At 39.7% G+C, this 25,686-nt stretch overlaps 1 protein-coding gene and 1 long non-coding RNA gene across 2 annotated transcripts in view; one reads left to right on the forward strand and one right to left on the reverse strand.

Moving 5' to 3' along the window:
• Positions 1 to 25,686, reverse strand: part of HMGA2 (high mobility group AT-hook 2) — a 147,347-nt gene that overhangs the window by 83,869 nt on the left and 37,792 nt on the right. The gene's annotated exons all lie outside the window — the stretch shown is intronic.
• Positions 1,938 to 24,100, forward strand: HMGA2-AS1 (HMGA2 antisense RNA 1; the record flags this gene model as incomplete). Its single annotated transcript, XR_014485083.1, has 3 exons — positions 1,938 to 2,204; positions 17,671 to 17,827; positions 24,057 to 24,100. It is a non-coding gene; the product is annotated as an HMGA2 antisense RNA 1 (long non-coding RNA).

The following is a 25,686-nucleotide window of genomic DNA, read 5'->3' on the forward strand; positions in this document are numbered from 1 at the left end:
GCTGAGATTGGGCCACCGAACTCCAGCCTGGGTGACAGAGGGAGACTACGTCTCTAACAAACAAACAAAACCACGAGATTATTTTTCCCAGTTTTCAATTCTGTCCTAAACTCTCTATCTTAAACAATACATAGGTATGAAAATTACAACTGGTACATTGATTTTAATAGGGAAGAATTTATTTGGAAAGCAATAAGTTTGTTGTAAACTGTGCCTCTTTCTGGAAATATTTACAATTTTCAAAGAAGTGGCCTTAGCAAAACTGTAAGTACAGCCCTTGATTTGCAGGTGAAAAAAACAGCAGTGCATAGACATTAACCTAAATTCAAGTTAGGATTAAGGTTAACATTAAGGGGTAAGCAGGACATAGCACAGTGATTAAGTGCATAGGAGCATTTATTAACTGAGTGATCTTGAACAAGTTATTTAACTTCTCTCTAAGACTCACTTTCCTCATCACAAAAGGAAGAAATATTTCATAAAGTTGTTGTGGAAACTGAGGTAATATAGAGAGAGTACTTTGCACAATACCAGACACCCAGTAAGGGCTCAAGAAATGGTATTGCTGTTGTTATCCTTATCTTTAACAAGTGAATCACAACCAGTTAGTGTCAGAACAGGCTGCAAAGCACTTCTGGAGCATCTGTTGTTAGTTTATAAACTGAGTTCCTTATCCTTTGCATCTATCTGGGTCTAAGGAGGCAAGATCACATAGCATTAACGTTTTCCACAAATGTGGTGTGATCCATCACCTCTCCTCTTCTTTCACCTCCTAGGGCAAGCCTTCAGTCTCTTAGGAAGTGTTTTCCATCAGAATGTAACTTTGAAGTTGAATATTTTAAACTCTTTTGGGAAGGTTCAGATAAAGAAGATAAACAAAGATTCGGGAAGATGCCACGGCTCACATTACCTGCTTCCTCCTAGTTGGAGTTGAGCTCTTCCTGGAAGTGGGGCACAGTGTGCCATTTGATTAGACATTTCAACATCAAAGCTGAACAAAAACATCTAATCAATCTGATCTTAATTCAAGTGTGCCTACCCCTCCTTGTGAAAAGTAGCCTTGCTTTAAAAAATATTTCCCTAGCAGATCAGGCATTTATGAACAACTCCCTATCTTTTCTGCTTCACTTCCATCTCAAGTTCTGGTTCACATAATTAGACAACACTTACTGAGGGCCCATTAAGTGGCCGGGCACTGTGCCACATGCTTTGTTTATACTTTCTCATGTAATTGTCACAACAACCCTTAGCGGTATTTTCTCATCCCCATTTTACAGATGAGATGGAGGCTGGGGAGAGTAAGTCACTTGTCCAGGGTTACATTGTTAAAAGCTGAGCAATTAAAACCAAACAGCAGTGGGGACAGGCCCTCAGGAGACATTTCTACTCCTGGCTTGGTCACTGCTCAGATATGTCACATGTCCTCTGGGCCTCAGTTTCCCGGCTTGAAGAGGATGCAGCCTCTCCAGAAGTTGCCTTCCACAGCCTGCGGCAGCTTCCCAGGGCGGGCGGGCTGCTTTGTTTCCACACTCAGCTGCTCTGACTGGGGCCTCCCTGGGCTCTGCCCTGTTTTGTTTTTGCTGCTGGACCTACTACAGACGCAGCCCTGGCAGCGCAGCCCGGAGCACAGCCGAGGCTTCCTCTTTCTCTCAGTTCCTGGCTGCTTCAGTATGAACAGAAAAGGTGGGCAGGGGCCAACTGGCAGGAGCCTCCGAAATAGCAGCACATGATCCTCCTACGAGCAGCAGAAAGGCCAGCCCGCAGGACCTCGCCGCCTGCCCAGCTCTGTCATTGACTAAGGTTGCTTTTGTCAGTACAGCCGCCAGGGGTTTCCACGCTCATTCCCCTCCAGACAGGGTGGACAGCTTTGGTGATAGACAACTGGGAGGTAAAACTCCACAGAGCCATGCCAGCGACTGACCGCCCAGGGACAGGAGATGGAGACGTTCAGCTGCAAAGGCTACGGAGGAACCCCCGCAATTGGAATCTCTCCATGTCTTATGCAGCATGGAACATACTCCGGGACCTACCCGGGGCTCTCTTGGGCCACCTCTGAGTGCAAAGGAAAAGAGTGCAGTTCAAGGAAGGGAATGTGTCTGTCATCCCACCACATGCGCGCAAGGCCAGTTCCGGGATCAGCAGGCTTCCTTCACCAGCACGGGCTCTTCATTAGCAACCACTGGGAGGGAATGTGTGCGGAGTCAGTGAGTGAAGCTCTCCTTCAGCAATTTCTCTCCTCCTCTCATCTCTCTCTCTCTCTCTCTCCCCCCCCCCCCCTTTCTCCCTTCCTCCCTCCCTCTTTTGCTCCCTCTGGGTCTAGGACAATACTTAGGCCAGGACAGTTCCAGTCATAACTGGATCTTTCCATTACTTGGTAGCACACAGGAGGATTTGTTGGAGTGGTTTTTTGTTTTGTTTTGTTCTGCTACTATTAAGCAAGATTGCTTCATAATCCTTTAAGGGGTTTTTAGCCAAGTCTTATTTACATATCCTGGCCAGCAAGCACGTGATTAACCCAAGGATGTTGGAGGGAAGGCAGATGCTACATCTGAAAAAATTTTGATTCTGTTTCATTCTGGAGACACAAACAGCCGAGCTGTCAAAAGGACAACAGTCTCTTGGGCCAACATGACACCAAACTCTCGAACTCTGGAGACCCTCAGAGACAAGGAGGAGGAGCTGCTGAGGTAGGGGCACAGATGCGAGGAGTTCTTGTCCCTCTCTCCTTCTCTTTCACTATCTCCACTCTGGGGGCAAAGGCTCAGGACAGCCAGAGGTACACATAATCTAATACATGGAAATGGTGGTAAACTGCCTGTCAATTCACCGCACCACCATAATATGTCTACAATGTAGTGCCTGTCTACAACTTACATACCACCCAGAAAACAAGCTGCAATGGCATTTCTGCATTGACAGAAAGGACATTTGAAATTTTTCCCTACAGGCATTATTTCAACTGATATTTACAAGTGGTTTTATGGGATAGAATCATGCCAGTCATATCAAGGAACTTTCCATATCTTTCACCCCATGCTAAGGATAAACAGAGCCAGTTATGATTATTCTCATTTCTCGAAAGTTACCAAATGATCCACCAGAAAGTTAAATGGATCCTCACTTATCAGAGGAATCTTTTTGTTTTTTTAAGTAAAAGAAACCTAAACCCCAAGACCTAGACTCCTGGAATAAGAATCACTCCACCAATGAAAATTCTTAAACATTAAATAAGCATTTACCAGGAGATATCGATGAGGTCTTAACTGTATATTGTCTGATTCTGAGGCAAAACATACAAATACAAACACTGAACTAGTACTTCTAATTCATCCTTCCATGCCACCTGCTGTGTAACCTTAAGTCATTTATCTTCCCTAAGTATACATTTTATTATCTTTAATATACAGGGACTGCATTTGAGGTCTCTAATTTCCCATATAGCTCAAAATGAAATATTTGTTTAATGAAAGAATCTATTAACATTGTCAACGGCAGTTTTTATTTTAATCTTTAAATACAAAGGACGACACATGCTTCATGGCACAAAAATCCCTCATTGCCATAACCTCTGACAGAAATATTTTTGCAAAGTTTTCTTGCTCTTCTTGGGAAGAAACAATCATGCCATTAGGTTCTGTGAGTGAGGAGATGCCAGTGATACAGGATGAGGGATAGAGGTTTTATTTACTTACTTTGACCTGAAATGCTTTCATAGTGCTAGGATTTTCCCTGTGGAAAATGCTTTGCTTCTAATATTATCTCCAGTGATCAACAGTTAGTGTCAAAGGTTTGTGAATGGATTTCAGAATGTGCAAGTGGCACCTCCCATCGTTAGCTGTCTACATTTTTTTATAACCACTTGCATACTTTTGGTCAACCACTGTAAAATAAACAGTCCTTCCCAAATGTTTTTGTTTTCTTTGACAGCACAGCAATAATTCACTTGGAATGCTACAGAATAGAATAGCACTTTAATGCTGTTGTAAGGATGGCTTTTATGATTTCTATTCATCGAGTTGTTTTTAAGTTAAAAGATACCAGACTGAAAAGAACATAAAGCCCTGTGGAGATATGCTTAGATCTTTGCTCCCTGTTCCCACCCAAGGAGATATACATAGAATATATGTATAAACACACATCCACACATGCATAAATATACGTGTACATATATGCTTAATATAGACATTTAAAACAACAGTCACCTAAAGTGTTTACTACTTTTGTTTTTGTTCTTTTGTTTTAAATTTCAGAAGTATGGCATCTAGATTATGGTAGAGTTTTATGTTCATGCAAATCAAAGTGTAAAGTAATGTTTATTCCTACCTAGAAAAGTTTCATGAAAAAAATGTCATAACTCACTTTTGCTTACTTGGTAAATACTCTTGTTCTCTTTTTTCCGACCATGGACATACTAAATATGAAGTTTAGAAGAAAAAAAACTTTACATATAGTTTGTTTCGAATTTGATATATTTTGGTTAAAAGCGCTTTATTGCCAGGCATGGTGTCTCACACCTGTAATCCCAGCACTTTGGGGGGCCAAGGTGGGTGAATTGCTTGAGCCCAGGAATTCGAGACCAGCCTGGGCAACATGGTGAAGCCCCATCACTACCAAAAAAAAAAAAAAAATACAAAAAATTAGCTGGGTATGGTGGCACATGCCTGTAGTCCCAGCTACTTGGGAGGCTGAGAAGGGAGGATCATCAGAGCCTGGGAAGTCAAGGCTGCAGTGAGCCGTGATCATGCCACTGCACTTCTGCCTGGGCGACAGAGCTAGACACTGTCTCAAAATAAAATAAAATTCTTTTTTTTTTCTTTCAGGGGGAATGGTTGATTACTGTCTCAGATGTACATACCACAGTTAAGTTTGTATCTATGTGTCAAAAATGGAAGGATGAAAATTGACTTGAGAAACTGCACAGTTTCTGTGCAACATTATATAGGATATCTTTACAAAGGACATTCAAAGTAAGAAATTGGAGCTTAGGCAGTATTATACTTTCTATCTTACCTATACTACTCTCTGAGAAACCCATTTCTAGCCTGTACAGCACAGCTTGCAAACTGTGATCTTCGACTAGTATGAATAAGTCTTGTGAGTTTAATTTCCAAGGCCGGGAGTTTATCAGCTAAACCATCTCACCTGCATTCCTTGCAAGTCATTAGAGCTTTAGATGCCTGGCTTGGCTTTGGGCTTCTCCAGCAGAGAGCAGTGAAACACTGTCAATAAACCTAATTCTGGAAACCAGAGTAGATTCCAAGTTGGGAAAAAAAGCAAAGGCAGAAGTGGCAGGCTCATCAGAGTTATAAAGAAACTGAGGAAACTGGGCTTGTAGATTTTTAAAAACAGATATGTGTTAAAAGTTTGGTGTCAATATTAATGGCAATACATATATTTAGATATTTAAATGTTATTCGAAATATCACTTCATAGCAAGGTAGATGACCCAAAAGAAAAAGTGTGCACTTTCCAAAATTTGCTTCTTATTTTAATCCTGCAATTACTATACTGTTACACATTTATGAGCTTTACTATTACACATGTATTAGGTCATTTCCATTTACATTCCGTGTTAGAACAATGTCAGCTCTTCAATCCCAATCTCTGGCTACCTAGCTTGGCAGTTCTTCAAGCATCCCTTGTTTACAGGGACCACTTGGAAAGTCAAGTACATTATAACAAGTTTATACATCCTCATTCTGTAAGAAACATTGTTGCAGAGAACCATTTTAAGAAGCTTAGAAGCAGTTTTCTATGGCTCAGGCTCAAAATGGGGTTCATAGTGGGGATGTGTGAATGGCGCTTCCAGGTAAAGTGATTTATTACATTACACATGAACTTGTTAACAGTATAACACAAAAGTGCGAACACTCCCCAGGACACCCCACCCTTGGCTGGGGTGCAAGTAGGTTCTTCTCCTTCCAATCAACAGTAGCATGATGACAGAGAATATTAGTGAATGCAGTATGTTCATGGTTGGCTGCTCTTAAACAAAACATATTTTCACAAAAGGAAATATGAGCATTTACAATCCCATGATATGGAACATAGGATCTGACCTGTTTACTTCTCTTGGATGAAAAATAGTTTAATGTATTAATTTTTTTGGAAGCAAAGACAAAAGGGAAGAGGTCTTAAAAAAAAAACAAAAAACAAAAAACACCAGGCAGGTCATCCATTGCTCCATTGACATGGGAGATAATACCTTATGTTTAACCAGTGACTTGAAGAGTTCCCATTTTGAAACCTTTTTGCTCTCTTCAAAGCACTGGGCTCAAATGCCAGCCTCTGTGTGCAGGCTGCCAAAATACTAAGTGAAGCATGGGGCACTACACATTAAAGGAGAAAGGTCAGCATGGCACCATGCCCAAAATGCATGCTGTACAGCAGGATGAACTTTGGAGAGACCAGCTCACATCAAGTCACCGTGTGTTTTACATTCTCCCAGTGGCCGGGGTCATTTTACCTCCCACTGGAATCTCCTCTCAGCCATTATGTATCCCAGCTCTCAGAGGAAAACCTCTCTCCTTGACCCCTCCTAAGGCCTCTCTCCACAGTACCATTCTAGCAAAAAGGAACAGCTCCAAGCCAGGAAACTACTTCCACAGGGCAAATAAAGCTTCCGCCAGCACTCCTAATGGCATTCCCTGCCGCTGCAGCAGCCAGCAGACACAGGGCTGCATTGCTTGGGAAAGTGCAGCCTGCCGCTCCACGTCAACATTCCACCCCCTTAGCTTTTCCCAAGGTCTCAGTGAGAAAACCTTTCTTTTTTCTTTCTTCATTTTTTTTTTTTTTTTTTGTTCTTATCAGTTCAAACAAGAACAATGAATTCCTCAAGCCTAAGCAAGAATGTGACAAGGTGTCAACAAAGCCAACCAGGAAGGTGATGTATGGCCCATAAATCACTTCACAAACCAGGGCTGCAAAGCAAGCACCCAGCAACCCAGAGTGAGAGTTTTTTCTACTACTAAACCTTCACACCCCCACAGCCACCTTCCTCCAGCACCCTCACTGACTGCTCACCTGTCACCCCTCCACTGACCAATTGGCCTACTCATGGGGTAACACAGAACAAGTTCTGTTCCTTCTGTGGCAAATACTGGGCATCTATGGTAGAGCACCATATGATATAATGTGCTTTAGGGACATGTGTTGCTATGGTTTCCAGAGGCTGTCTGGTAAGTTCTACTCAAAACCTTAATTTGAAAAGTTTATAAATGGTGAAAGTATTTGTTCTTAGGGTAAAAATTTGATTTAGAAAGTTTGGGCTTAAGTGGGTGAAATGATTTTATGGTTTTCAAAAATCAGAGGCCAGAAATTGTTTTGCCTGCTTTATAAATGATACAAAGAGAAATAGAAAGCAACCAAATTAGAATCTCTTTCTGGGGTTGTAGGATTTGGTTTTCTTGAAAGAAACATTGAATGTATAGTTGTTTACATATTAAGATTAGGAAGATAAAAAGTATTCACAATTGCCTTATGCAAAGTAACTTATTGGCTAATACAAAATTACCAAATATTTTCTTTCACCATTTTAATAGATGTGACTAATTATACTTTTCATGCCGTGGTTTCAGAGTGAGTATATGGTGTAAATTCCTAATGCAAAAACTCCTGAAAAGATTTAAATTCAAATGATTGGCTAATTTTCAGCAACTCAGTATCCATTCTGTGAGTTTCTATTTTTTTTCTCTCTCTATATATATATTATATATATTTTAAATGCGCCTTAAATACGTATTTAACTAACAAGCTGGAACAGCTAAGTAAATCATTTATAAACACACATTTATATAATGGAATTACCTGTACGTACTACATTCCTATATAACCAGTTTAGGAGAAAAGCAAAACTTCCAAAGAAGCAATTTTGTTGAAAACTAAAGACATCAACAAAGAGAAAAACTCACCAATCCCCATGATAATGGCAACCAAGGTCAGCCTAGTTGAATGCAGTTTCATTTCTTTCCTCCAACCACTTTTAAAAAAAAATCAGATTCTAAAAATAGCTGAAGTAGCAGAGATGAGCTCATTCTCTACTAAATAACTTTGCCCATTCTCTAATGATAGTAAAAATAATTCAAAGAAAACAAGCAAATAAAAAAAGAAAAACATCCACCAAGTTGGTAGTTCAAACTCACAGAAAGTTCACTGATGGTTTACGTAGGCCATCGGTGTTAAAAAACCAGACAAGGCCGGGCACAGTGGCTCACGCCTATAATCCCAGCACCTTGGAGGCGAGTCAGGCAGATCACCTGAAGTCAGGAGGTCGAGGCCAGCCTGGCCAACTTGGTGAAAACTTGTCTCTACTAAAACAAACAAACAAACAAAAATAGCCAGGCATGGTGGCATATGCCCACAATCTCAACTACTCAGGAGGCTGAGGCAGGAGAATGGCTTGAACCCATGAGGTGGAGGTTGCAGTGAGCCGAGATCACACCACTGCACTTCAACCTGGGCAACAGAGAGCGACTTTGTCTCAAAACAAACAAACAGACAAAACTGAATATATGAAAATCTGAATAAAATATTTCTTTGCAACACAGTATAATCTTTGAAATAATAAACTAACAGTTGTTATAAACTGCAAGTTCTAGTGTATGTAAATAGATCAACTTAGAATAATATCATTTACTCACTCAGGAACACAGCTATTCAATTAAATAAAATACATCTGGTATTATTGCCAGCAAGATAAGCAAAGCAAGCAAGTACTGAGCCACTGTCAGTATATTTTCTCGTATAAGCATAAGGGAGTAAAAATTAATTTAGGACTACTTTGAGACAATTACTTGTATTAACTCTATTTAAATATAAGCATTTTTTTTTAAATTTTTACATCTGTGATTAAACAAAACAAGACAAAACCCATTATGGCCATAGCATCAAGCTACATGATAATTCTAAAAGAGTATTACTGGTGGGGGGGAAACCTTTCTGGTTGAATAAAGGGAGATGAGAAGATAAAATAAGTACTGCAGGTGTGTGAGATCCCAATTTTCTTGCTCTGTAAAAATCTGTAGAAAGAGCTACATCTGTCTCAAAGTGTGACTCTCTTTTTCTGAGATGGAGCACCAAACTGGAAAAGGGAGACGAGCCCGTTGGGGCAAATCTTTAAACTCTTCTACTATTTTTAAGCGTACTTGTGAAAATGTTTACCTGTATGTATCTATACAGAAAAACAAATGAGTTTGAACTATGATTATCCATTACTTTATTTTTTTTTAAAAAAAAGATATCTTGCCAAGTCTTAAGGTGGTTCTGTGGGTAAATCGGGGTAGCGAGCTGCTTATTATAAAGCAGCTTGAAGAACAAGTACATAGAGGTCACCTGCACTCACGTCAACAAGGTTGGAGAGGCACCTGGAGTCACACTACACCTCCTTCTGAAAAAGATTCTAAACAATTTCTAAAGGGCACCACATCTTCAAATGGTTTGCTTCCTGCTGGAAACCTAGGCTTTGTTGTATGAGCGCAATTCGTTACCACTGAAAAGAAGATGATTAAAATTTCTTGAGTATTCACCTCACATCATTAAAGCCTTTTATATATATTTTCACTCAATGTGTCTCAGCAAGCCTGACAAAGTCTTCAACTAAGTAGTAGACTTTATATAGCTTTAAATGCTATACATTATATATACCTATTATTTATATAGCTTTATTATTTATATTACATATTTATTAATTTACATTTGAAGTTTACAAAACAAAAATAAGTTTTCTTTTCTTGTAGATGATAAATAAGATCTATGAAACTGTAAAGGATAAATTCTTACTCTTATTCCCAACAAGCTGGTGTCAACAAACCACAGCCTAAAACCCAACTCTAGTTTAATGCATACAAGGAAGAAAGCGTAATTGAAAAATTAGTGCAAATTTGCTCCTGTTTTACTGTCCACTCATTCAGCAAATATTGATCCAGTGTCTCCAAAGTGCTATAGTAGGCTATAGAGAGATTAAAAAACAAAATCTCACTAACTGTGTGCCATTAATTGGCATACCTCAAACCGCCCTATATTGTTACCTACCTTTTTTGGTGTGTGATTTTTGAATTCCGTAAGGGCAGTGACCATATGTTAAACCTCCATGGGTGTCCTGCTCTTTTCAATCATCTAATAAATGGGTCTGCCGTTATTGTTACTGTTGTGCAAGCACAGGCAAATACCACAAGCAAGACTTGAAAACAAATCCTCAGTTCCCTGTCTTTATTACTGGAGGTAAAACAATGATTTTGTGAGGATGAATATAATAAAATAAAACATAGAGTAATGTGATAATGGTCACATTTAAATATATGTATGCATCTACATATATACATGTATACACATCATAAAACACATGTAGACACGCTTTATATATCTTACTTTCTACTAAGCTCTTTTCACATTTACATGGGAAATTAAAGTATAATATATGTGATTCACTAATAGTGACATTGGACATCTCTCTTCTTTTCCTTCTTTCTTTTTTTCTAAAATAAATATTATCCTCCAATCCCACAGGTGCATTTGACTTCATGAGTGACTATTTATAGCCATCTACACTTAGCCCAGATTCAATATGAAAAAAAATATTGAGAAAAGGAAATAAACCTTTTCTGCTGATGGCTTCCCTATTTGGTGCTCAAAGCACTATTTATTTCTAACACACCAGACAACAGAATCTAGAGGGCTCATGGTATAGGTGCAGACACATGGCTTGGACACATTCATTCCTTGGATACTTTTTATAAGACACACACTATGCTCTGCAATGAAAATACAAAGATAGATGAGACACAGTCTCATGCATGAAAAACATGTAAACAAATAATTATAGTAGACTTGGAAATGTCCTCTACCTCAGGTGTGTGCAAATTTCCATGAGGCAAAGAGGAAGGAAATAATTTCAGGAGGGGTCAGGGGGCACCATATTTGAACTGGGTCTTGGGAGGTGTGTTGAGATCGGTCCAAATGGAAGTAGAGGTAAAGACTTCACCAATCAGAGCACAAGTGTGAAAGACCTAATGTAAGTTTCAGAAAAACGGGTCTTTCTGTCCTAGGGAAGTGAAGATTTCAACTGGTGGGTTGTAAGAGGCAAGATTAGAAACTAGGCCCAATGCTATAATCAACATAAGAAGTTCAGACTTTATCCCTTGGGTGAATGGTAGTCAGTGACAATTTTTGGCAGGAGAGTGATTGAGTGTCTGTTCTGAAGAAAACACTTCCAGCAATAATGGAGGCAAGCTGGACAAAGAAGAGTAGACACAGCAGGAAAACTAGTAGGAGGCTGGTGCAAATAGTTTAAGTGAGAGATGATAAAGACTTGTACAAAGAATATGGTAGTCGGAAAGTGGGAAGGGAGGAAAAGAAAACTCAAAACATATAGCTCCAGACACCTTTAGGAATAATAAATAGCAGAACTTTGCAAATGTTGAAATCGGAGACTGACAAGTCAAGGATGACAAGGTATATGATGGCACTCAGATAAGCTACGAATACAGTCAGTCAATGCAGGCAGTGACTGAAACACAGATATCACGGAGCTAACTCAGAATAAACACCATGGAATGAAAAATAGAAGACATCAGATATAACCCTGGAGATGAGCGACGTGCAGAGGGCAGGTAGAGAGAGAAGAGCCTCCCAGGTGCAAGGAACTTCTTGACAAGAGAAGAAACACAGGACAGGTTTACCTTCAGGCATCCAAGGAGGGCAAGTTTGAAATAAGGAGGTGCTGCTGATGTGTCAGATATTTCAGAAGAGACATCAGGACGAGGACTGAGAAGTGTCCCCTGGATTTGGCAGTTAAGAGGTTACTGGCAACCTTATTTAGAGGATTTTGTGTAGGGGGACCCTAGGAAGGATGAAGGAGGCAGAAGCCAAGTCACACTAGGCTCCGGACTGGATTAAAGATCTGGAGAGGTCGCCGGGCGCGGTGGCTCAAGCCTGTAATCCCAGCACTTTGGGAGGCCGAGACGGGCGGATCACGAGGTCAGGAGATCGAGACCATCCTGGCTAACACAGTGAAACCCCTCTCTACTAAAATACAAAACTAGCTGGGCGAGGTGGCGGGCGCCTGTAGTCCCAGCTACTCGGGAGGCTGAGGCAGGAGAATGGCGTAAACCCGGGAGGCGGAGCTTGCAGTGAGCTGAGATCTGGCCACTGCACTCCAGTCGGGGCGACAGAGCGAGACTCCGCCTCAAAAAAAAAAAAAAAAAAAAAAAGATCTGGAGAGGTCAGAATGTGTTTCACTTGGCTGGCATCCTGTTGCCTCCTTACCACTTCAGACCGGCTTCAGTCTAACAAGGACAGGCTGTCACACCTTCTTTTGCTATGCCTACAGACCCCTAAACCCAAGAAAGTGATGATGCACTGAAGCACAAAGCTACAGAGCACATAAAGCAATTGGTTATTTTCTGTGACATCATATCAAATAGGAAAATTAAATATATTGTTGGTAATCAAAGGTTATTCTGCTATTCCCGAGCCTTTCTGAGGAAAACTAACTTAAGGTACGGGCAGAAGTCAAACTGGAAGTGATTTTTAAGAGGTCTTAAGAAGCTCATGTGACATTGTTCTGTGTATCTGACAGCCTGAGTGTGAACTAAAATGGAATCTGCCTAGAAAAGGAATATAGTTCTCTCACCTAGAGGGAAAACCACACCTTCAGAATCCCCATAGGAAGGGGATATAGTAATGGAGAAAACATATTCTGCCTCATTATTCTTTAGCCTTGAGAATGTAGATATAGGACATTCAAAATTCTCATGAGAAGGAAAACAAATAATACCTGGAGGCCAAGCTAAAGGTTTCTTGCTTCTACTAATGAACTTAAATTCATTTTCCATTCACACACAAAAGGAAGAAACCTATATAAATGGATTAAGAGGGCCAGAAAGACGCAATAGAGCAGGAGTCAGCAAACTTCTTCTCTTAAGGGTCAGATGGTAAATAATTCAGGCTTTGTTGGGCAGATGGTCTCTGTGGCAGGTACTCAATTCTGTTACTGTAGTAGGAAGGCAGGTATAGACAACACATGAACCAATAGGTGCGACTGTGCCCAGGAAAACTTTATTTGTTGATACTGAAATTTGAATCTTACATAATAAATATTATTATTCTTTGTTTCAACCATGTAAAACTGTATAAACCTATATTATAAACATATATTTTAAAAGCTGACTTCTAAAGAAGAAAATTAGGGTAGCAAATAATTATGATGCATTGGTCATTAGACTACGGCTTCTGACTGAGCCTACGTTTTTTCCAAATCATGTCGGATTTGACCTGTCATTCTCTTGCTTAGAAATCTTTAATAGCTTCCCATTTCCTGTAATGTCCAATCTCCTTACGCATGTATGCACGGCCCTCATGACCTGCTACCACTAAGCGTTTAGGTTCACTGTCCACATCCACTCCCTCACTTATGGTATGTCTCTAATGTACACTATCCAATCCAAACTAGCTGCCCTTACTTAAATACACCCTACGTTTCCCTGCCTCCATTGATTTACTCCTACTTTTTACATGACATGAAATGTTCTGTCACAGGAAAGTCCTCTTCCAGCTGTTTTGTTTTGTTTTGTTTTTAGATGGAGTCTCCCCCTGCCCAGGCTGGAGTGCAGTGGCACGATCTCGGCTCACTGAAACCTCCACCTCGTGGGTTCAAGCAATTTTCCTGCCTCAGCCTCCAAGTAGCTGGGATTACAGGAATGTGCCACCACGCCCAGCTAATTTTTGTATTTTTAGCGGAGATGGGCTTTTGCCATGGTGGCCAGGCTGGTCTCGAACTCCTGACCTAATGTGATCTGCCCACCTCGGCCTCCCAAAGTGCTGGGCTTACAGGTGTGAGCCACCACGCCTGCCTCCAGCTGTTCTATTAGAATCCTATTCATTCTTTAGGGCTCAGCTGAAGTGTCATTCAACTCCTTTGTAAAGCCTTCCTTATTTTACCTAGTTGGAATAAAGGCTTCACATATTGTTTTTTACTATTTACATTTCGGCAAAACATATTTCTAAAACCACTACTTACAAGGCTCTTGTAAGGATTAAATAATAAATCAAGACAATGTTCATAATGTGCTCAGCGTAACACCTGACACATAGTCGAAGTTCAAAAATAAATAGAAGTTGTATGGACATGCATATCTACCCCTAGACTGTAAGGTCTTGAAGCTAAGGACCATATTATATTTACTTATACACACACCTGTAACAATGACCTGTATATACATGTGTTGTGTTCAACAAATGTTTATTGAATATAGCTGGAATATTGTACACCACTTTTTTTTGTTTTTTCAGATCGTGACCAATACTTTAATCTTAAAGCTAGGTGTGAGAAGGGCTGAAAAACTGTTAAGATTTTTTATAACTTTTCTAACTGGGTTGGCCACATGGAGCAGAAAATCATGGACTTTGGAGTCTGACAGACCTGGGTTCAAAGTTTTATTACTTTCTAGCTTGTGTATCTGTGCAAGTCACTTTAATTTTCGGAGACTTGTTTTCTTCATTTATACAACTGTCAATAAAATGTGTTTTTAAAGGTGTATTTTGAGGTTTCTAGAACAATGCTAGGCTTGGTAGGCATTTAATAAGTACTGGCTAAGGATATTAAACAGGACTGTGTTTAAACGCCCCCATTCATATTACCTACATGGTGAAACACTGTCAAAATGGTATACACCAGAAAAAAATGTGAATTTTATTTTATTTTATTTATTTTATTTTTTTATTTTTTTGAGACGGAGTCTCGCTCTGTCCTCCAGGCTGGAGGGCAGTGGCCGGATCTCAGCTCACTGCAAGCTCCGCCTCCCGGGTTCACGCCATTCTCCTGCCTCAGCCTCCCGGAGTAGCCGGGACTACAGGCGCCCGCTACCTCGGGCTAGTTTTTGTATTTTTTAGTAGAGACGGGGTTTCACCGTGTTAGCCAGGATGGTCTCGATCTCCTGACCTCGTGATCCGCCCGTCTCGGCCTCCCAAAGTGCTGGGATTACAGGCTTGAGCCACCGCGCCCGGCCGTGAATTTTATTTTTTGACCATTCTTTCTTAAATACATAAGGAGAGCTGTTGTCTCTAGCCCATTTTGTGGGAAAAAGTCAGTGCAATGGAGGGTGGTTCACTATAATCCCTAAGAATTGGCTCCACTGACAGCACCCTCTTTGATGTTTCCCTGCTAACTTCAGCAGGTAGCAAGAGGGGAGTGTGGGCTATGGTGTCAGATTACTTGAGGCTCCATCAACCACCCAGATGGAATTTTAGGAGCTATGGTAATTCCTATCTGCTGGGTAGGGTTCCTGAAATACAACCATGGTGTTTCATTTCCTAGTTGTTGCTGTCATCTTTCTGAGTTGCTCTGTGATCCACCATATTCCTTCTCTAATCTTGCTTTGATTTACGAATGTACATGATGATGGTGATGGTAATATCCTATTTTAAATGATACATACTCAAACTAACTTGGCCCAGAGAACCCTACCAAAAAAAAAAAAAAAAAAAAAAAGGGAATGAATGAGTCAGATCCTTAGAAGACAGTTCCTAGAGTCATTCTAGCTAATCTTTTCATCAGCTAAGTGTTTTGCAAAGGGGTTTCTGCCTCATTGATCAAGAAAGTGTAGTGGCTTACCAATGCCAACCTCTTGAAGCATAAGTAGAGGAACTCTACGGTAACCTACTAGACTCACTTGTATGCAATGCATTGGCAGTTTGGGACAGCATTAATGTTTATAATGTGACCTTGTCTACATTTGGGGTTTGGTATAAATTATTACTTTACTTCTCAATTCAAAATTTGATGATTCCATTATTTTGTCAAAAATAACCAATAAATACCACTAATCACCTAGTCGACAACTTATTAAAATGTATGCTAACAGTTCCTATAGATTCTAGTGAGAGTTTAAATGAAAGAGTTAGGTGGAAACAGGCAAGACTGATATCACCTGGATTTTTCTGCTATATCATGATTCCATAAGCCATCCTTAAAGATGCACTGAATTGGATAAGAACCATGGACAAAATGGTGATTATGTACACAGTACCTATAAAAAGAAACTCTTGCTTCAAATTTTCTTCACATTCAATGTAAGTGGTGCTTTGGGCCCAAATAAGGTGACTCATTGCCTCAGTTCTCCCTTTCCTGTTTCACAAGCAGACACAGCAAAGCCTGGAGAGTAATCTGACTCCTCCCTGATCATAGTGGACTGCATCTGGGATGACATTTAGTTTTCCTTCTCTGTGGGCTCTGTAAAATCACCTACTGCTCAGAGAAGCTCTCTGACATGTTCTGAACTCTAAGAACAAATGAAAATGGCATTTTGGGGGAAAAAAAATGAAGCCAGACCAAAGAAGTCAGAAACATGATACTCCAAGATCAGGCACTTATCTGCACTGCAAATGAAAAAAGTTTCAGACTCAAAGAATTAACAATTTAACCACTAGTTTTCCCCTGAGACGTTACTGTCACAAGAGATCCTTACATTTCCGGTGGCATTCAGCAGATTCTCCTCTTTAGTGAGGCCAATGGCAGAAAGTTACTGAATATTTGCTCTCTCTCAGATGCAGAAAGATTATTTTGTAAGCAATGTTGGAGAGAGAAAGAGCTCAAAAGGAAGGTGAACATCAGAAGAAAAAAGCGACAGATCTACAAGGTGCTTGTGACATGTTTCCACTTTGTGCTATGGGCAGTGGCAGAGCGGAAGACCAACCTTTAATCAACTTAGCAACGTGGTGCCCATGTCCAGGTATTCAAGTGCTTAGTAAATACTGTTACAGAGTGCCCAACAAGGAACGTGGGTCTTCCGGGAATGTGCAAGAAAGAGAAGGCGCGTTCTTACCCTCGAGATGCTTCTAGTCCTGTTCAGATGACAAGCTTTATGTATTAATACGTTAATTCAGATCTTTTCCTCACTTCCTTCAAAACTCCATCCAAAGTTCTTCTTCTGCAGGCAGCCTTATGGCTCTGACTAATAGCTCATGCCTCAACTCTGTGTCCCCACAAGACTCATATCCTCCACTTTTACACAACTTGAACTTGGCAGAAGTGTTCTTCAGTTGATTCATGTGTGCTCAGTCCAACTGATTTGTCAGTATCATGAGGATACGGGTTTGGTCTTCTTGTTCCTTTATGTCTTTTCACAGTAATTAGTTCTGTAGCTTAAACATAATAAACACTCATTAAGGGAAAACTGGCCAGCCAATTCTGACTCCTCCTGCTCAGATAACACTCCAAGTGTGCTGGTTCCTGGCTCTCCCACTAACAGATTAAGTTCCTAGAAGTTCCCCTTCCTGAGAAGGCCTCCGGATTTTCATGCTGCCTTTGTATCCAAAAGCAAAGATGTTCTCAACAGAGCAAAAAGTTAGAAAAGAACTCAATGTCTCAGTGGGCTAGATTTCTGCTCATTACAAAAACAGGACAAGCGCCTGTTTCTATGTAGCTTGTGCCATTAGCTACATTCAGGGATACCAGTTAACAAAAATGGCAGGCTCTCAATTTAGAGTGTCAATTTCTTTGTCATTATGTGAGCTAGTGATTTAACTCCCTGCTAAGGTATCTCATGCATCTCTTGCCACTTCTTTCCTCACACACTCTCCTCTTTCTTCTCTACTTTGTTCTTCTGCAGTGTTTAGAAACTAGAAAATCAGAACTGATTTCTGCCCCCTCACTCTCTCAATCTCTCTCTCTACCAGTGTCAAGATGGGAAGGCACATGTTCTCATCTTGATAGCAGCAGAAAGAAAAATGGCAGCAGAAGGAAAACAGCAGCAGAAAGAAAAATTAGACTCAGATGGGTTGAGAGGGCAATGGCAAGCAATCTTGGTACATGTCAGCGGCATCTCAGCTAAGTGCTAGTGATTTTTTTTAAAGTTAGCACTGCTGAAAAGAAGAATGACTGTTCACGTTAATAATTGCCTTCTTAAATTTGTAATGATGAGAAGTGGGCTAAGGTAGAAGAGGTAATGTTCATTTCACTTTGAAGCTTATAGGTAGTCACACGAGTATCACGAAAAGAACAGGTACAACGAATCATCTTGCCTTTTACCTGACTGTTACGACACCTGCAACATATCCCTTGAATGTTCCACCTAGTCACACTCATAATGGAGGGGAAAAAGAAAACAAAGGTGAATGCTCAGTTAGCCCCTAACCCTCTCATCCTATCTGCTGTTAATGTTGCCCACAGGACTACCAGCTGCAAGGCTATCCATGACCTCCTCCGTCAAGTCCACCCAGACTCTGATCTAAAGCAGCCTTGCCCACTCCAATACTCTCCATTACATTAACTTGGTTCACTTTTCTTCTTTGCTCTTATCATGGCTTGAAATCATCATCTTTATTTTTTTAATAACTATGCCACCATTTGTAATCCCTTCTAGAATGTAAGAGCCACAAGACTAGAGACCTTAGGCTTTTCCCCAGTGTCTCTCCAAATATCTAGCACAGTGCCTAGCATTAGCAGAGTGGGATAAATGTTTGCTGAGTGAGTGAACAGATGTTTCCTTAGGAGTCAATCTCAATTTCCATTTTATCCCCAAAGTTTGTAAATTTTCTCTCTAATATAGAGGTCCACCCTCTTTAGACACAAAGGAATTATAGTTATACACTTGCTATGATTCCCAGAGTTCACAAATTTTGATGCTCCATCATTTTAGCCAGTAACTATAGCTTGAATATTAGTGAAAAATAGATGGGGATACAGACGCTTAGAATGTGTGCCTTCCCATCTTGACACTGGAGAAATGGAAAAATGTTATTCTAGTGCATTCTGTTTTGCATTCCAGTTCAAATTTCAAAACCTTAAAAAGCCTGAAGACTAACTTAGGTTTCAATTTAACATAATTATTTTAAAACAACAGTTATAATATTTTTACTGTACATACATTTAATTATTACTAAGTACTTTCATTTCTATCTGTAAAAGTATAGTATAAAAGTTCACCCTCATGAAATCAGACAAAATACAATTGACCCTGGAACAATGCAGGGGTTGGTGCACTGACTCCCTGTGAAGTCAGAAATCCAACAAAAATCCACGCAAAACTTTTGACTCCACAAAACTTAACTACTAATAGCCTACTGTTGACTGCAAGCCTTACTGATAACACAGTCGATTAATAAATATTTTATATGTTATATTATTATATACTGCATCCTTACAAACTACATGTAAACTACAAAGAAGAAAATAAGAAAAGAGAGAAAATTTGTTCACTACTCATTAAGTGGAAATGGATCATCCTTATCGTCTTCATGTTGAGTAGGCTGAGGATGAGGAGGGGTTGGTCTTGCTGTTTCAGGGGTAACAGAGGCAGAAGAGGGAGAAGAGGTGGAAGAGGCAGGAGAGGCAGGAGCACTCAGTGTAACTTTTATTGAAAGAAATCTGCATATAAGTGGACCCGTCCAGCTCAAACCCGTATTGTTCAAGGGTCAAGTGTGCACTAATATGAAAAAGAGATGAAGTGAAAAAAATGGATCAAAATATTTCTAATCATAGTTAAATAATCTAAAAAATATAGGCCACTGACAATTTTATGCTTCTGTTCAAGGGCACTGCACATACAATCCATAAGAAAAGCTACTATGTATGTTAAATGGAAACACTATAAAATCACTTGTAGTGAATGTGTCCTAAGAGGATTATATGAACATTACAATATTAATGTTAATGAATTTAAAGCTTTTTTTCCTAGTATGTTAAATACTTCCCTGTATTACAAAAACTATGAGCATTCATAGCAAAGCTGGTGTTCTCTGCCAAATGCAAGGTGAACGTGTGCTACCTACAAAATAGTCAACAGTGGAGTGAGTAACATAATAGGGGATTTCAAGGAGATGCAAGACAACACTATTATTTTCCTAATGCTCATAATTGTGTTTCTGGCTATGTAATTTTGTCTTTATAACACTACTCAATTAAATTTATATTTGGGCCAAAAATTATCATCTTGGCTGCCATGTAGCACTCTTCAAATCTCTTAAAATCACTTGCTTAAGTTTGCTTTTGCTGAAAAGCACTTACCCACCTCTCTGGGGTGCTTTTTTATGAATTAGGAATCCTGGAGCCCTCAGAGTCTAAGCATGGTTGGCAGGTTGGAAGCAAATAAGCACGATGGAAATGGGCCCTACTTAGTTACTATGGATACCTCAGATATAAAGGATTCCTATTCGTAGTGCTCATCAACAACTACTAGCACAAAATCTCTCATGCTGCTTGGACCTAAATACGGTCATAAATGTTTACTGCACGTACATAATATTCATGAAACCATTCTAAGATTGCAGAGCCATAGTGCGGGAAATGATATTTCTTTCCTTTGGTGGATTTTCATATCCCGTTTTCCATCTGGAGAAGTGAAGATATTGTTTTGCAATTAGCTTTACAGAACAGAGCATTTTTGTTGGCCTACTAAAGTCGTTTAGCCAAAGTTGGGCATAAATGCAATTCCTGCACCAAGCCAAATTACCTGGAAACGTCACACCCTTCAAAAGGTTTGAATATCTCATGTTTTGGGGTTAGGGCTGCGACTTCTGTAGTCTGAAGACAATGTTCCATAGTCAGTCAGAGAGACTGAGCTGGGCACAGGATTTGGTATTCCTAACCTCCAAGATCCTGTCCATGGGAAAACCATTCAAGCCTTTTCTTGTAAATGAATCCCAAATTACAATTTAGTTTCTCATCATCTGGTCCATGTAAAGGATATTGTGACTTTTTTTCTTTGAAATCTAATGATCCCTGAAGACAAGGCAGTCAGTGTAAACACACCAAGGACACTTTACTCTTCTTTACAGATGTTCACCTCATACTGCAGAAAAGAAGGTGCAGCCAATTCTGGAACCAGGACTTGCACTTGTGCCCTGTTTTGGCTTAACAGTTTTAGTTTGAGGCCAAGGCAGTCAGTTTAAACACACCCGGGACATTGCACTCTTTTTTACAGATGTTCACCTTGTACTGCAGAAGGGAAGGTACAGCCAACTTCTGAAGCCAGGACTTGCACTTGTGCCCTATTTTGGCTTAACAGTTTTAGTAAACCAACAGAAATGCTCCATTCTGTAAAGCTAATTGCATAACAATTAACTTTTCCAGAGGGAAAATGAGGTGTCACTAGATATGAGTTAATGATCTGGCCCTAAAAGAATTCCAGTTTCATTCCCCAGCTCTCCTTAAGTGCTGATAGTGTCGTCAGGATTTAGGGTTCACTGCTGTTGTTGGCTATCCCAATGGTAAGCTCAGTCTAGTGAGCTAACAGATATGAAACAGCCATATCAATTACCATGAGCTGAGCATGGGTGGAGTAGAGCAAGGGAAGCATGCATAAGTTCATGTGGACAGTGGGTCAGCTGGAGAAGGATGTAGTAAAGACCAGTTCCACACATCGCTGTTGACAGTTGACAACCTACATTATTTCCTTTGTGTGCAGTGGTCCCCATATTCCCTTTCTTCTCCACTTTCTATATCACATTTCATTTTTCACATTCTCTTGGGATCTTTATCCACAGCCATGGCTTCAGCTACTGCGACTCATGGCTCCATCAAGCTCAGCTCCCTATCCTAAACTTCACACATACTAAGTACATGAATGTTTCATCTCTATCTCGAATTCTAAATCCACTCTTCCTCTTCTTGAGTTGCATGGTCATCCACCAAGTGACCCACACTTCTAGTCCAGGTCTAACCCTTGACACTTAATACTTTTTTAATTTTTTGAGTATAAGAGATTTCTAACAACTGGCTTTCATTTTGTATACCCAAGCAGATTAATTGTTTTAAAGTAGTATTTTAAATGTACTTTCAAAAATATTTAGTTTTTCCTCAATTACTATGTAATATAAACATGTAGAATTACTTAAGACATTTAGGCTTATTTGCAGGAAATTGATAATGCTATAATAAAAGCAAACTGTAGTAGTGGTGGTGGTACTGACTGTGGGACACAGAGACAGAGACAGAATCCCATTTTCTGTTGTTTGATGTTGTGGAGTGTGTGTGTCTGTGTGTGTGTGGTGCGTTTTGGTAAATTTGTTACAACATTTGAAAAAAGGTAAGTATATCCAATGCTTATTATTTTGTTAACTCTCTTAAAAATCTGAAGTCATACTGTTCACTTAGAAACATGTTGCACAAAACGGATTTTTTTCTCAAAATATGTTGGTATATTAAATGTTAAAGTACATCTGTAAAGCCAGTTCAAAGAGAAAAAAATTTAAGTATAATCTATATTTATTTAGTCAATTTACTCTTAAAATCCCAATTACCTCTGTTAAATTATCAGTTTGTTTTTCCCATGGAACTAACAAGGTACTTAAATTAAATATATATATAGTATTCCTAGGTTTTTTTTTTTTTTTTTTTTTTTTTACCAATTTTGAGGGATAAATCAATATTACCTAAAAGACGAGATGGAAAACTAGGACAATGGCAGTATTTGTGAAAAAGAAAAGTAATTATTTTCTGAACTCAGTATTCCATAGTGATCCACATACATTAAAACCATGATTAAAACAATAGGAAATACTTTTATGTACAAGTTTTGTCACATGAAACTCTGTTTTATCCATCCAATACAATAGCATGTATTGTTTCTTTTAATTATCTTTTTTTTTTTTTTTTTTTTAGACCGAGTCTCACTCTGTCACCAGGCTGGAGTGCAGTGGCATGATCTGGGCTCACTGCAACCGCAACCTCCACCTCCCGGGTTCAAATGATTCTCCTGCCTCAGCCTCCCAAGTAGCTGGGACCACAGGTGTGTGCCACCATGCCCAGCTCTTTTTTTGTATTTTTAGTAGAGACGGGAGTTTCCCCATGTTGGCCAGGATGGTCTTGAACTCCAGATGTCATGATCCACCCACCTCGGCCTCCCAAAGCACTGGGATTACAGGCGTGAGCCACCATGCCTGGCCTAAATTATCTTTTTTAAAATCAATCATAGACACTTTTTTTTTAATTTCCAAGAAAATGCCCCAAAGTAGACACATCTCTTTCCAGTTCTGCAGAAGAGTGTGCCGTGAAATCAAACACCATGTGTGGCAGCTTCAGCTTAGACTATGTCCCTGAACCAGGCCTAGTAAGACATTCTACATTTTGTTATCTTTGAGGATATTTTCCAACATCTTCTTCTACATCTACTTTCTATTTTGTAATCTTGTTGAACAGTAGCAGTGCTAATGTCACTTATATTTATGTCTCTAAGTACTGAATCCAAGAGATTAGCAGCAGCAGTAATTCCTCAGGGTACGGTAATTAATGACATAATACTGTGGACATACTTTTTTGAAAAAACAATAACTTCCAATTACGCAGTTTAAAGAAATCATTTTGTGGGAATGACCTGAGTAACCTAACCATGTATTTTTTGTTCTTCATTTAACAAATATTGTATTAAGCAGTTACTGTATACCACAGTCCTAGGTTTTGAAGAAAATACAAAACTGTTCTCGAGGAATTTACAAAACTGGTAAAAATAACTGTTCAAAAATTACCAGTACAAGAGAAAGTAGAGAATGCTATAATAAAAGCAAGGCATTCATACAGACAGTCCCCAACCTATGATGGCCTGACTGGAATTTTTTGGCTTTACGATGGTGTGAAAGTGATACACGTTCAGTAGAAATTGTACTTCAAATACCCATACAACCATTCTGTTTTTCACTTTCAGTACAGTATTCAGTAAGTTACATGAGATATTCCACACTTTCTTATAAAACAGGCTTTGTGTAAGATGACTGTAGGCCAATGTAAGTATTCCAAGCATATTTAATGTAAATACGCTCAGACTGCAGGCAGTGTAAGTGTTCTGAACGTATTTAAGGTAACCTAGGCAAAGCTAGGATGTTCAGTAGGTGAGATGTCTTAAATGCATTCTCTTCTCTTCTCTTCTCTTCTCTTCTCTTCTCTTCTCTTCTCTTCTCTTCTCTTCTCTTCTCTTCTCTTTCTTTTCTTCTTTCTCTTCTCTTCTCTCTTCTCTTTTCTTTTCTTTCCTGACAGAGTCTTGCTTTGTTGCCCAGGCTAGGATGTTCAGTAGGTGAGATGTCTTAAATGCATTCTCTTCTCTTCTTTTCTCTTTTCTTTCCTGACAAAGTCTTGCTCTGTTGCCCAGGCTGGAGTGCAGTGGCACAGTCATGGCTCACTGCAGCCTAGACATGCCAGGCTCAAGCAATTTTCCCCCCTCAGCCTCCCGAGTAGCTGGGACTATAGGTGCGTGCCACCACATACCTGGCTAATTTTATATATATATATGTGTGTGTGTGTGTGTGTGTGTGTGTGTGTGTGTGTGTGTGTATTTTTTTGGTAGAGATGGGGTGTTAGTATATTGCCCAGGCTGGTCTCAAACTCCTGGGCTCAAGCAATCCTCCCACCCTAGCCTCCCAAAATGCCAGGACTACAAGAGTAAGCCACTGCACACGGCCTAAATGCATTTTTGACTGATGATATTTTCGACTTCCAATGAGTGTATCAGGCCATAACCCCATGGCAAGTTGAGAAGCATCTGCAATGTCTGTTCACCCTTCTCCAGGGATGAGACAGCCCAATTCTGACTAGGGCAGTAAGGAGCTAATTCATAAAAGGGTGCTGTCTAAATTGGACTTTGAAGATTAAAGAAGATTTTAAGCAGTTGAAAATGAGAGAAGGAAATTGCAGGTAAAAGTGAAGGTGAGAAAGTATTTGTCCTGTTCATGGAATAGAATGTTTACTCTGAGCTATTTCCATATTGGAAACAGAGCTTTCTGCTACATGTATATAAGAAAAATGGTAAACTGAGAGCCACATAATTGTATTTATGGGACCTGAAATATTTATAAATTATTTAATGACAAACGAAGACCCAGTTAGCAGTTTCTGAGCAGAGCAACGACACGCTGGAGTAATGACAGAGGAAGAACAATCTGGAAGTGGCCTCAGAACACACGTGTAACAAGAGCAGGAGAGGGACAAAGTATACATTTGAAAACAGGCACACTGTAGGTAGAGAGATCATACAACTTACTCTCCAAATTAGCCCACTTTGGGGAGTGAAAGGGGTGCTATTGATAGTTACACTACTTGGAGGCTATAAGTGAATTTGGTAGCGAAAGGAAAGTAGTGGGACAGGAACCTGATGACCTAGCAGGACAGGACATCTTAGGTTGATTCCTATTTCTTCCAGCACAGAACTGTGTCTTGTAATTGTTTCAGTCCCTCACCAAGTCTGGCTTATAACCAGTGCTCGATAAACATGGAGTCACCAACTGATGACAGATAAACACGATCCCCAGGCGTCATGCCTGGGAGATGCTGTCTGCGTTTCTCCAAAAGGTCAAGGGCTGCAATATCCCAGAACTGTCAAGATTTTCCCTTTTATGACTTTTAAGAATGTTTCTTCAAAAACCTTGTTAGCAATCTACATAAAAATAACGCAACAGGCCAGTTGATTAGAATAAAAGTAGAAACACTGTACAAGAAGGGCTGGCTTTTAAAAGAATCAGAAAGCACAATGAGCAAGACTTTGACTCTTTGGCTTTATTTTTAGGAGGTTTTTTGTGGCTTTATGTTAAAGTATTCACCATTATTGCAATATTTAATATACATTTTTCAAAACCCCTGGAATGTCGAATAACTAGGCTGTGCATAACTCTCTCATGAATTCAATATGTAAAGGTACAAATATAAGGTGCCTGTTAAACAAATGACAAAGAAAAATCAAAGAAGCACAGCACAATCGTTAGAGTGGT

Source organism: Rhinopithecus bieti, unplaced genomic scaffold (assembly GCF_001698545.2).
Source record: "Rhinopithecus bieti isolate Rb0 unplaced genomic scaffold, ASM169854v2 scaffold_5924, whole genome shotgun sequence".
NCBI classification, from domain to species: domain Eukaryota; kingdom Metazoa; phylum Chordata; class Mammalia; order Primates; family Cercopithecidae; genus Rhinopithecus; species Rhinopithecus bieti.